Raw genomic sequence first — 13,958 nt, 5'->3', positions numbered from 1 at the left:
ACACACACACACCACACACACACACACCACACACACGCGCACACACACCACACACACACACTGCACACATGCACACACACACACCGCACACACGCACACACACACCACACACACACACACCACACACACACACGCACACCACACACACACACCACACACACACACACACACCACACGCACACCACACACACACACACCACACACACACACACACCACACACACCACACACACACATACACACACACCACAGGCACACACACACCACAGACACACACACACCACACACACACACGCACACCACACACACACACACCACCCTTTTAAAGTCTACTTCCTAATACCCTGCCTCTGTGGACCAGCGGGGTCGCTGGCAGCGGTCTCTGTGCTGTGGCAGTGCCCACCCACCCAGCCTCTCACCCTGCCTGCCATCTCCTTCAGTCCTGCTGTGAGACCCTCACTGCCACTCAAACCCATGGTTCCCAGCCTCGTTCTGAGCTCCTTCCCTGGGAGGTGAGGGGTTGATCCCCTCCAGGTCCTGCTCACAAGAGGCCTCCAGGCCACTCCTTCCCTGAGAGGATTAGCTGGGACTCAGCTCCCGTGGCCAGGACTTGGCTTGGCTCTGTCTCCTGTCCATCCTCCCCACGGGGTAAGTGACATGGCTGTCACTAAGCAGAAGGTGAGAAGGAAAAGGGGTGCCACCTCCCCACATCTTCCCGAGGGCCTCATCAATGAGACTCAGATGGATCTGAGCAGGGAAGCCTGTGTGCTTCTGCCTATAACTTTAAATTCAAAACGCCACGTGCTGCCGATGGGCTCTTGGCGGCGGCTCGGGCGGCAGCTCCATAAAGATCACGTTATACTGCAGCCATTATGCGCCGAGTTTACTGTATATACATTTCTAAACGGCTCTGCAAACGGCAGCCTACTTACGGGCAGAGAAGGAGAACGGCTTCATTTGGGGTAACAAATGATCCTTGATTTGATTTTAAATGCAATGACAGCCAAATTTATTTCTTATTTAATCACTTGCCTGCGCTGTGGAGAGCAGGGAGATATTAAACTCCACCACGCGGAGAAGGCTCTGGAATCAGCCGAAAGCGGCAAGCGAGTAGGTTATGTTTATAGGGCAGAGCGGGAGCGTAGCATGGAGCACGTAGCCAGAATGAGGATTTTTGTCATTTATACAGTCACTTATATCATTATTTCTTCCCGCTTTCAATTTTTCAGTAATAAAAATATAGGCAATGTGCTTCTTTTTGCATTACAGACAAACCGTTTTGATTATTAAATAATTTTATGAATCTGAGCAGGTAAATCAGGCCAGAAGCAGTCAGGCCTCTGCTAGAGCTCAGAAAGCGGCTTCGTCCCCTGGAAGGAAGGGACCTGGTTCACCGCCAGGCTCTCTCTGTCCCCGTTTACAACTGCGTGTACACGGCAGAAGTGGTGCTAATGGGCTGTTTGTTCTTCAGAAGCAGTGGGTTTGAGTAATCACTCCACAATCTCCTGGTTTGTGTTCTGTTTAATTAGGAATTACTACTCGAGTACCGCTGTCTGTGCCAGCTGGGAACTCAGTCCCTAGGGGCCAGGCTGAAGCCAGAGCCCCCTCCCGCCACAGACCCTTAGGAGAGGCCTGGGAAGTGCCAGGCATATTGGGGGGCACACTGAGGGCCAGCCTGCTACAGGGGGGCTATCGTAAGGGAGGGGGATGTAGCCACAGTCAGGGGAGATGACTGGGTGCCAGCTCTGGCCTGGATTCTGGTCTCCAGGGTGGGGGCATCTGTATGTGCTTTAGGACATGGCGGGGGGGGGGGGCGTCATCAGCAGGTGTAGCACCTTGCTGGAACATTCCTTTCAGTTCACTTAGAACCTCGTAGAGCTTGTCATGGTCATTTGCCCATGCCTTTTCGCAGGCTACAAGTGAGGGTCTCCTTCTTTGGGGCGCTGGACCCATCCCCCAGGGTCCTCCCCTCCCTGGGCTCTCTCACACCTGGGGAGCTGGCCAAGGCCGCTCAGCTGCCCTGAAGACTCTCAGGACCGCCTAGTGGATGGGTCCTGCTTGAGGATCCTGGGGTATCTGCTCTTGGGACGCCAGCTCCGGGGCGGTGGGAGGCCACCCTAGCACCAAGGCATGAGGCGGAGGGGGCTCCAGGGGCCTCTCAGCATTGCAAGGAGCTTGGATGGCTCTGGGGCTCCGAGAGATGGGGGCAACTTCCTGGCATCCTGGACGCTCGTGCACAGTGGCCTTGCATGCCCCAGTCCTGACTTGCCCCCCATGACAAAGCCCCAGCACCCCAGCTCTTGAGGGTCTTTTCCCACTCTCTGAATCCCCCTCTAGGAGTGGGGCCAGCTGGGTCCCCCGCGCTGTGCTGGAGGTGGGGTCTGACGCTCTAGCGGTGGAGTCTGGAATGTGGAGTCTGTCATCACCACCAGAGCAGGGGTGCATCTCTGCAGCTGTGCCGTGGGATGTGGCTGGGGACATGGCCAGAGAACCCCGGGCCCAGCCATGTGTGCATGCTCAGTGCCCGGCATCCAGTGTTTAGTGCCCCAAGACAACCTGTGTGGGAAAGCCTCGTGCCCCGTTCCAATTTCCCCTGGCCAAGGCAAAGGGCCAGAAGCGGCCGGGCTGTTCCCTGTGGGACCATCAGCTCGTGGTCCCGGCCAGGTGGGCTTAGTCTCCCTATCATCCTCATCCCCACAGCACTGTCCCACAGGCCTGTGGGGCCTGGATTAGGCCCTCTGTGTGTCTGCGGGCAGTGGGCAGGGCCTGCAGTATGACTGGAGAGCCATGGCTACTGGAACTGTCTGGCACAAGAGGGAAGGGGCATGGAAGGACTCAAGGGGTAAGGATGGGCAAGGGAGGAGGGATGGGAAGGAGGGATCGGGAGGGAGGGCTGGGGAGAGGAGAGATGGGAGAAGTGACAGAAGGAGGAGGGATGGGGAAGAGGGCTGGGAGGAGGGGGAGGAAGAGGGACAGGGGAGAAGGGCCCTGGGAGGAGGATGGGGGAGGGACGGGACAGTCTGGCTGAGCACCAGGAGAACACTGTGTTCCTGCCACCTCCCCGGCAGAGACTGGATCTGAATTCAGAGTGCATGCCCAGGCCCGCCCACAAGCTGGAGGCCAGCAATGATGGCCTGGCCACCGGGCCCACGGCCATGGTCATCCTGAGCCTTCTGGGCCCCCCTGGGCTGGGTCAGCTGACTGAGGTGGCCGCAGACCTGGCCCCTTTTCCCCAAAGCTCTGGTCTAGTTGGAGAATGAGGAGGTCAGGGTGAGTGTCAATCACCCTTCTCTGCCTCAGTGACCCATCTCAGTGGGGGCAGGGGAGGAGCCAGGCTGCAGCCCCACCAGGCTGGGGAGAGGACAGGGCTAACAGGCGGTAGTCAGTGACAGTGGCCAGTGCAGATGGCCTGCCAGTGCCTCTGTGGGGCACCTCGGCACTGAACCCCCATGGGAACCCTCCCCTCTGCTGCCCTGAGGGAGGACCAGGGCCTCCGGGGAGCCAGGCCAGGGCACCTCAGCACAAAGGATTCTGGGAAATGTGGAGATGGGGAGAGGCACTGGGCCTGGGAGGAGGCAGGCTGAGCATCCATGTGCTCAGAGTGGTGGGTCCCCAAGTGCCACCATTGGCCCCACTGCCTGTGTCCCAGGCAGTCAGCATCCCCCTCTGGAGGGAGGGGGTAAGGGGCCCTGCTGGGACAGGGTGTACCACACGCTGCTGGCCACAGGTGCGCCTGGCTCCCTGCTCCCCGTTGTCTTGGCAAGCTCTGTAGCCCCTCTCCTCCCCCCACTCAGCCCCCCCACCACGGGGACCTCACTTCGGGACCCCCGTCACTCGCCTGACAGTCTGCAGGGTTGGCTTCTGACCTGGCAGCCGCAGGGCCCTCGGAGGATGCCCACGTGAACGGTGAGACCCCTGACGGGGAGGGGGCACCCCGTGGCTCCTCCCTGCTTCACCGCCAACCTCACCTGAGAACCATAGCAGACACAGCCCACCAGGGGTGCTTGGCAAAACCCTGGCAGCACCCGACAGCTGTCAAGGCCGGGGAGGACCAGGCTGAGGCCGTGCCTCCGCCAGGAGGAGCCCCAGGGACTCCATGCTGATGCAATTCATTGCAGAGTCCCAGGACAAGGAAAGCACATTGGATAGATCGGAGCCAATCTGAATGGAGATGGGCCTAAGCCCATCCTCTGGGCTTTACCTCCAGCTACTTGCAAGGCAGAGGTGGGCAGAATGCAAGTTCGAGGCCAGCCTCAGCTACATATATGAGATCCTGTCTCAACAGATGAACAGAAGGGCTGGGACACAGCTCTCGTGGGAGAATGCTTGCCCAGCAAGCTTGAAGGCCCTGAGTTCCATCCTGGTAACTCAAAGCCTCCCAGGGTGTGGCCAGGCAATGCTCACTTGTCCTTGCCTTGGGAGAGCCAGGCCACATTGTAGGCGGGGCCAGGCCCCCTTCCCTGAAGCCCCAGCTCCCAGGTTGCTATGCAGACCAGTGCACAGCATCGCTCCCGCATCCTGCTCAGCTCTGGACACAGCACCCGCACCAGCCCCTGCACAGTGGCCTCTGCCTTGTGTCTGAGCCCCAGCTACACAGAAGGTGACCAACACCCGCCCCTAAGAAGGGGACCTGGGAGGGGGGCTGGTAGACGGAGAGGAAACCCACAGCCAGAGCCGGGATTTCACAGTGAGAGTGGCCGGAAAAACCACATTTTAACCCATCATCCTGTGGATAGTTTTGTTATGAAAAAACATCAGAAAGCCATTCGTGTAAATCATGAAATATTCAGCAAGGAAGTCACTTAAATGTCTTGTCTTCCCAGAAGTTGTGTGGGAGCTTCCTGCGTCCGGGGGCTCGAGAGCAGCTCCTGAGCTCCTCACAGGCTGCCCTGCAGAACCAGAAGCCTTGGCTGGTGCAGCAAGCAGCAGCCCCGGTGCCATCCACCCGCTGAGGGCACCAGGCGTGCTTAGGGGGCTGTGGCTGCCATCTCCCCTCCCGTCACCAGAAAGAACCACTTCCTTCGAGCCTCTACCTACCTACCATGCAAACTCTTGTGAAGCCAATGGGAAACAAGTTGGGGAAGTTGAGGAGAAAGGAGCAGAGGAGTAGCAGATGGGGAGGGCAGCAGTCTCCACCACTGCGGGGCCACCTGGAGAAGGGCTCTGGGCTGGTGTGGCCCCTGTAGAAAAGGGTACAGCTCTTTGGTCAATCATTAAGGGCTGGGCATCTCAGCGATATGGGAGGCAGAGGTAGAAAGGTCACAATTGAAGTGTGGCCCAAGGCAAAATCTAGACCTATCAGAGTATAAACGAAAGTGGAAAAGGACTGGAGGCATGCTTCACATGGTAGAGTACCTGCCTAGCAAGCATGGGGCTTTGGGTTCAAATTGCAGTACTGCCAAAAAGAAAAGAGGAAGGAAAAATGTGTACCCTATGTTCAAAGCCAAGACGCAGACCTGACCTGCGTCTTCACCCATGGGATGGATAAAATGTGGCCTGTGCCACATGTGTCTTTAGGAGGAGGAGAGGCCTGGGACGTGGGGGAATGGACACAAGGGTGGGGATGTGGGATTCCACGCACACAGGTGCCAGCACCTGGGACTCTCCTGGAGGCTGCTGGTGCAGGTCAGGGCAGGAGCCAGTGCCCGGTGTGGATGGGCAGTGAGCAGATGGATGCAGATGGATGGATGAACAGAAGGACAGATGGACGGTGATGCTGGCTGCACAGTGTAGGATGAGTGAGTGCAACACTGTGTATGTGGATTTTGCTAGAGTGGTGAGTTTTGAGCTGTATGTATTTTATTACCATAAAAAAAAAGTTGAAGGGGCCGGGAGTTTGGCCCAGTGGTAGAGTGCTTGCCTAGCATGCACGAATACCCAGGTTCAATTCCTCAGTACCACATACATAGAAAAAAGCTGGAAGCGGTGCTGAGGCTCAAGCGGTAGAGCTCTAGCCTTGAGAAAGTCCAAGGACAGTGCTCAGGCCCTGAGCCCAAGCCCAGGACTGGCAAAAAAAAAAAAAAAAAAAAAAAAAGTTGAAGCCGGGTGAGGTGGCCATGCCTGTAATCCTAGCTACTCAGGAGGCTGAGATCTAAGGATCTAGGTTCAAAGCCAGCCCTGGCACTAAAGAACATGAGACTTATCTTCAATTAATCACTAGACAATGGGAAGTGGTACTGTGGCTCAAGGGGTAAAGCAGTAGCCTTGAGCTAAAGAGCTCAGGGACTGTGCCCAGGCCCAGAATTCAAGCTCTCTGACCCCCTCCCCGCCCCCAACACACACAAAAAAACCCCTGAAGTAGATCTGTGGCTCAACATAGTAGAGTGCTAGCCTTGAGCTAAAGAGCTTAGGGACAATGCCCAGGCTCTGAGTTCAAATCCCTCGACCACCACCAACAACACAAAGAGTTGAGGATGGTAGAGTGTTGGTGAAATGTTTGCTCAGGGCTGAGTTCTGGGAGCCCTGACAAGGAAGGCATTGACCAGGTAGGGTTCAGACAGGGAGCCTTTCAGCACCCTGGAGAGAGACATGGCATCACCTGGGTTGCTGAGAACGGTCAGAGTAGGTCCCTGGGAGAAGTCCTGGTTTCCTGGGCTTTGGCTTGGGCCGGAGCTTGCTGGGATCTCCCGGGGCTCTTCTTCTCTAGCCAGGTGCTTGCTTGTTCCTGGAGGGAGGGATGGGAGGGACCACTCCTGCCCACAGCCAAGGGAGGGCTGGGAGGCCCTGCCTAATGGAACTTGGGAGGCCTGAGACCCAGCCTGGTCTGTACCCTATGACCCTGAGACAATGTCCACCCTTCTCCAGGCCCTCTGGATCCATCCGTGTCCTAGAGCTGCCAGGGACCTGGGGTGGGTGAGGTCAGTCTGGAAGCCAGACTTTCACTCAGGGCAGGGGATCTTCTCAGCCAGCTTGTTGCTCACCACATGTGTTTAGGCTGCTAAAGATTGCTCATGAAGGGGCCTGGAGTTTGGCCTGATGGTAGAGTGCTTGCCTAGCATGCACGAAGACCCAGGTTTGATTCCTCAGTACCACATACATAGAAAAATGCTGGAAGTGGTGCTGAGGCTTAAGTGGTAGAGTTCTAGCCTTGAGTAAAGTCCAAGGTCAGTGCTCAGGCTCTGAGTTCAAGACCCACAACTGGCAAAAAATAAATATTGCTCATGTCTGAGACTGCCTTGTCCCCAAGACCCTTTCCCACAATGCCACTGTGACAGATTGGCCCACTGCCATCTCAGTGAAGTATGGAGAGCTGCCCTGGCCATGCACATGCTCTGCTCCATGACATGATCCCAGCGAGGACTGATGATTTGGTCTGATTCAGTTCCTACCCAGGGGTTACTGTAACCTCACATGGACATAGCTTAACCAACGCAGCCCTGAGGTTGACCAGATGCTCAGACACTGAGGAGCAGCTTATATAACTGCATTCTGGTTGTCAGCAGGGAGCACTGTGACTCCCTGCAAAGGGGACAAAATCATATTTGTTCACACACTTCCCACATTCTTGTTCTGTGATGTGTGAGTGTTCCTCAAAAAACACAGATGCACCAGTGCAACTGCACACACCTAGTACCCCAGCTATTCAGAAAGCAGAGATCAGGAGGACTGAGGTTCAAGTCCAACCCAGGCAAAATGTTATCGAGACCTGCAGGTTATAGATAGAAGGTTCAGGGTCTAAGGCCGGCCTCGGGAAAAAGCCTGAGACCCTACCTGTAAAGTAGCTAAAGCAAAAGGGCCTGTGTGTATAGCTCTGCCCAACCAGCACAAAGCTCTGAATTCAAACCCCGGTGCTACTGAAATAAATAAGAATGAAATACGAGCCACTCTTCCTACACCATGAGTCTGGCCAAGGAGACAGCTTGTCCTACAAATGCCCACCGTGGGGTGGGGCAGAAGACAGCAGGGCTGGAGGAGAAAAGAAAGTGCGGGACCCCAGGCAGCCCAGACAGGCCAAAGAGGGGCTTGAACTCTAGTCGTGGGGCTTTGCTGTGCATGCCAAGTGAGCTGGAAGTGGGGGTGAGATCAAAATCTTGGGGTGGCTGGGTGCTGATGGTTCAATTGCCATCCTAGCTACTCAGGAGGCTGAGATCTGAGGATCATGGCTCAAAGCCAACCCAGGCAGGAAAGTCTGTGGAACTCTTCTCTCCAATTGACCACCAGAAAACTAGAAGTGGTTCAAGTGGTAGAGCACTAGTATTGAGCTGAAAAGCTCAGGGACCACAGCCAGGCCTAGAGTTCAAGCCCCACAACCAACTAGCAAAGAAAATGTTGGGGTATTGAAGATGAGGGAGCCCAAGCAGTCAGCCAGTCTCTAGGAGGCAGACTAGGCCCGGAGCTGCTAGGGTCAGCAGGGCAACCCCCTCTGGTCAGGGCCCGGAAGGTCACTGTGGAGCTCATGGCCAGGGCTGAGGGTGGCTATCTCACTCACCACCACTGAGCTCTGAAGGAGGGAAGTGTCTTAAAACGATCTCATTCAGCCAGCACCGTGGAGATCACCTGTAATCCTAGCTGCTCAAGAGTCTGAGATTTGAGGATGATGGTTCAAAGGTGGCCTGGGTAGGAAAGTCTCTGCGACTCTCATCTCCACTAAACTGTCAATGGGACTGTGGCTCACATGGTAGAGTGCTGGCCGTGAGCAAAAGAAGCTCAGGGACAGTGCCCAGGACTGAGTTCAAGCTCCAGGACCAGCACAATAAAAGGAAGAAAGAAAGAAAAAGGAAGAAAGAAAGAGAGCAAACAAGCAAGCAGGAAGAAAAGAAGGAAGGAAGGAAGGAAGAAAAGAAGAAAGGAAGGAAGGAAAGGCAGATAGATTTCCTTCCCACAATTAGGGAAAAGAGCATCATGAAAGCTGATTTTCCCTTCAGTGTGTAGTTAGTGAGTTGGCATGCTTCACTGGGCACTGGGGCTAGCCTGTGATTGCCTTTGATGACAGAAACGGCCCCGAGAAGCTGCCTCAGAAAAGCTGCAGAAGGCTCCAGTTCCATGACCAGTTCTGGGTGTCATCATTTCTACACATCCAAACCGCTGTCTAAGCATTTGGCCCGGAGTTCGGGTCCTTCGCGTTTCCAAGCCAAGGTACCAGGAAAGGCACAGGAGCACTGTCTCTGCCTCGGGTGAGGCTCTACTCCTACATTACTGAAAAAAAAAGAAGAAAAAAAGAAATGGAGGTCCAAAGAGGTTAAATATTTTGCCTTAACGTCACACAGCAAGCCAATGGCAGCGTCAGGATTTGAACTCAGTGTCAGCCAGAGTCCACCCTCGTGGCCCGTTGACGGAGTGGCTGCAAAGGGATAGAAAACTACAGAGTGGACTGTGAAGAGTTGGCCATGAGGCGAGGGGAGGGGATGGTGGTCGGCTCCCTCCATCAGCCCCTGCTCTCACCACCCCACAGAGCGCCAGGAGCGGGCTCGGGGTGACCTGGCATCCCCCATCCCTCCGTGGCAGGGGCCTGGCCCTGCTGTGTGGTTCAGTGCCCTGAATCCTGGCTGACCAGATCAGCCACCGCCATCTCCTTATTTTAGGAGTTGGAAAATTACTATTCATGAGAGCAAACTTAAAAATGAAATAATAAGTCTGTCCTTTTAAAAAGCGAATTGCGGCGCGGGAATATTCATGAGCTGTGACTTCACGGGGAATGGCAGCGCCGGCAGATTACCATCCCGTTAAGTCAGCGGCGGCGGAGTTTAGGGAAATGCGCTGTCAGTCTGAGGAAATGCGTGATTAATACTTTCCTGTTTGCGAGGCCCCTTAACGGGTGCATTTTTAATGTAATAATTAATTAACCTTGGGATCTCACATTTCACAGGCTCCCAACACTGCGGCTCCTGGAAGGCGGCACAGCCCCCTCCCTGCCCGGCTCCCGTTCCAGCCCCAGCCCTGGAAGCTTGTGTGGGGAGGACGGGCCGGGTCGGGGGTGGCGAAGGTTCCTGAGCTGTGGGGTGGATGAGTGAGTGGAGGAGGGTTCCCTTGAACTTCACCTACCTACAGCCTCCTGATACACTTACTCATGTGGAATTTAGATCTCCTTAGTTAGATCTGGAGATGGGACTCAGTTAGGGAGGCCCTAAATCCAACGTGGGGGTGTCCTCCTAAGGGGAGGGCCACGTGACAGGAGACAGAGCCCGAGGGGCAGCTTCCTAGCTCCAGAGCTGGGAGAAAAGACAAGCCTGCGGTGTGGAGCCCCTGCGAGCTGCCCTGGCTTCCTGGGGCGTGTCTTTGGACGTCCACCATGGCTAATCTCAGGGCTGTCTGTTAGTACCCATCCACCACGGGAGGGCCCCAGAACCATCTGTGGGTGTCCTTCATGGGAGGTGCTGGAGCTGTCCGGAGCTGTCCACTGTGGGCCGTGCTGGGGCCAGTGGAGAGCCATGGGGGCAGGAGAGACACTCCCAGGAGTCACAGCTTGGAGCAGTGCTGGTTTGTGCAGTGAGCAGCAAGAGTCACCAGAGGCCAGTTCCCTCCTTTCCCTAGACCTGGGGTTCCCCACTGTGGGGGCATTGGAGCAGAGACAGGCTCCTCGACCTGGATCTCCAGCAGACTCAGATGGCGTGGAAGCCACAGTCGACCCCTCTCCTCTGCTCCCCACTGCCACCTCCAGGACCCTCTCAGGCACTGTTACAGCTCCCCAAGGCTCTGTGTGCCCCAGCTGCAGCCCGCGCTGCTCCCAGCCAGTTCCAGCCCTGGGCCCACAGAGTGTTTGTGGACTGGAAGTGGCTGTGCCAGGCCCCAAGGTCACACACACTTGTGTCCAGGAGCGTACACTCAGACACACCACACGCATCCATGTTGACATCCACGCTCACAGACACAAACACATGAGTGCACACATATGTGAATGCACGTTCCCCGCCCCACCCCAGCAAGTCCATGTATGACGCACAGCACTCACCTAACTCAACACAAGGCAGCACACACACACAAACATGGCTCTGAGCTGGACAGAAGCTCATCTCCGCCCTCCAGTGTCCTTCTTGAGACACTGCAGCAACTACTTGAAAAGTTTTCAGGTTGGTAGAGCTGCCCTGACAGGTCTGATGGGGGTGGGGGGCAGAGCTCCCCACCCATTTGTAGGACAAACCCCCAGCCACTCAGGCACAGTGCAGAGCTAGAGGGCTAGGGATACCCACCTGACATGTCCCCTTCCTCTTGAGGACGACAGGGCCTGGGGACAGCCAGGGGTCTCTAGGCAGGGCCATGAACCACCACCACCACCACCTGGATTGGTGGAGCTGGGGTTGGGGCAGGGAGTCCAGAGGGGCAGTAGGTGACCTGGAGACCTGCTGCAGCCTGGCCCTCCTAGCTGCAAGAGCTTCTCAGCTTTCTTGGCTTCTAGCCTGGCTCCTGGGTCTCCACCATTCCTCCCATGGCCAGGCCACTCCCCTCAGTGGTTCTCAAAACCAAGTCCAGCTGTGGCTAAGCGCCTCCTGGCCTGGCTTCTCTTTGGCCCTGGATTTCCCGTCGTTGTTTGCCACCTTGAGGTTCCAGTGCTGGATTTTCCTCCCACCCCTACCCCTACTGATCCTCCCCACCTTCTTTGCTCCTACCCCTCTCTTCCCCTCCTCCAGCATCCTGTGACTGTCACCGCCCTTCCTGTCCTGCTCCTCCCAGGACTTTAGTAGCTGGGCCCTGCCCTTCCTTCTCTCTAGGTGCCCATTTCCAGACTATATCCTGGTCGCAATGACTTCATTTTCAGCAAGTAGCCGAGGCTCTGGCTCCTGGGAGGCAGTTAGTAAATACTAGACTGGAAAAACAGAATTTAGATCGGGAGTTTGACCTAGTGGTAGAGTGCTTGCCTAGCATGCACGAAGACCCGGGTTCACTTCCTGGGTACCACATACATAGAAAAGCTGGAAGTGGTGCCGTGGCTCACGTGGTAGAGCGCTAGCCTTGAGAAAAAGGTTCAAGGACAGTGCTCAGGCCCTGAGCTCAAGACCTAGGTCTGGCCAAAAAAAAAAAAAACTAAAACAGAATTTAGACATGATTATGATTTTCACACAGGAAAGAATGAGGATGTGTGTGCCGATAAATACTGGGAGAAGAAGCTGGAGGTGAGAGACACTGGGGCACCTCTGCAGAGACTGCCAGCCTCCAAACAGAGCAACAGGGACGTCTCCATCTTCATCTTTACTCTTTTTTTTTTTTTTTTGGCCAGTCCTGGGCTTGAGCTCAGGGTGTGAGCAATCTCTTCAGGTTTTCTCAAGGCTAGAACCTTACCACTTGAGCCACAGCACCATTTCTGACCTTTTCTGCAATGTGGTACCGAGGAATCGAACTTGGGGCTTGATGCATGCTGGGAAAGCACGCTACCACTAGGCCAAATTCCCAGCTCCATCTTTACTCTTTGAATGAGTGAAGTATGGTGTGTAAGTCAATCAAGGACCCTAGGCTGGCCCAAAGTGCATCATTCACATTGGCCACTTTTCAAAAAAAAAAAATCAATTCATCTAACTATTCAGGATGCTGCAAATTGAAGTTTGAAGCCAGCCTGGACAAGAAAGTCCGTGAGATTCTTATCTCCCATTAACCAGCAAAAAACGCTGAAAGTGGAGCTGTGGCTCAAGTGGTAGAGTTCTAGCCCTGAGCAAAAACCCTAAGGAACAATGCCTAGGTTCTGAGTTCAGGGCTTAGCACACACACACACACACACACTCCAATGATACTCAAGCACTAAGAGGAAGACTTCGTTCAGGCCCATGATACTGGCTCAGGAGCCTGTGCAGTGAGAGCTGGCTGTGCGGGAGGGATTAGGCTCTTCCAGATAGAGGCCAGAGAAGTGCAGATTGTAGCCAGTGAGGAGGAGGCAACACCTGGGGGGAACATCTGGAGGAAGGGCAGCTCTGGCCAAGTCTAGTAGGATCAGGCCAGGGGACCACATGTTACCTGGAGGCAGTGGAGGGTAAGTCATCTGACAGATATTAAGGCTGAGAGTATTTTCCCACCCAAACCAGATTTCACAAGGAAGTGCACAGATGGATCTAGAACCAGGTTCGGAAGCCTGGACCCCAGTGGTTCATGCCTGTAATTCTAGCGACTTGCGAGGCAGAGATGGAGAGGATCTCAGTTTATAGCAGCCACATAAAACACTTGTGAGAGACCATCTCCACCAGGAGCCGGGCGCGACAGCGCACACTCACCATCCCAGCTTGGTGGGAAGGGTAAAGAACGGATAGAGGTCCAGGCTAGTCTGAGGCCAAAACCAAGGCCCTGTCTCAAAACAGTCGGAGCAAAGAATTCCAGAAGTATGGCCCAACTGGGACAGTATCAGCCTAGCAAACCCAGAAGACTGGATTTAAACCTCAGTATTAAACATAAGAAAGGGTGGTCCACGGGAAAAATTTTGTTACAGCCTACAGAAAATGTGACACTGGGTCTGAGCCATTAGGGCAGCTTCTCTCCCTTACAGGAGCCCCTCACCCTGCAGACCATGGCTCTCCAACCCCAGGGCAGGCCAGGGAGTCCTGCTGGAACCAGACTGCACATCCAACAAGTCCCCAGGAGCCCCCTTTGAGAGCCTCCACTCTGGGCCTACGTGGCCCCAAAGAAACATCCTGAAGCCACATACACCACTGAAGGTGTCTTAGTAGCCTATAGTAACAGGGCACACGCAATGGGGCACTCGTTTGAATGGTGTCCACAATGTTCCTGCAACATAACAAGATGAACGAGGTATTTAAATCCGTTTTACCTCCCGGGTAACTCAGGGACGGGTGTGTATTTGGTCTGAAAGTTTATTCCGAATTGGGCCAGCCCAGACTCCAAGATGCCCCAGCGCGCAGGCGCCAAAGGGGCCCGAGAACTACGACTCCCGACATGCTCCAGGCGCGCCCGTTATTTAGCTAGTCCTACGAGAGCAGGCCGTCGACCGGAGAACCACAGCTCCCGGCATGCCCCTGCGCGCCCGCTGCGCACTTCCGGCGCGGCGGGGACAGCGCGCCCCCGGCGGCGGCGGCGGCGGCGGCG

This window comes from Megascapheus bottae, chromosome 3 (assembly GCF_031878675.1).
Source record: "Megascapheus bottae isolate mThoBot1 chromosome 3, mThoBot2.hap1, whole genome shotgun sequence".
NCBI classification, from domain to species: Eukaryota; Metazoa; Chordata; class Mammalia; order Rodentia; family Geomyidae; genus Megascapheus; species Megascapheus bottae.
Note: the sequence above shows the minus strand (reverse complement) of the source record.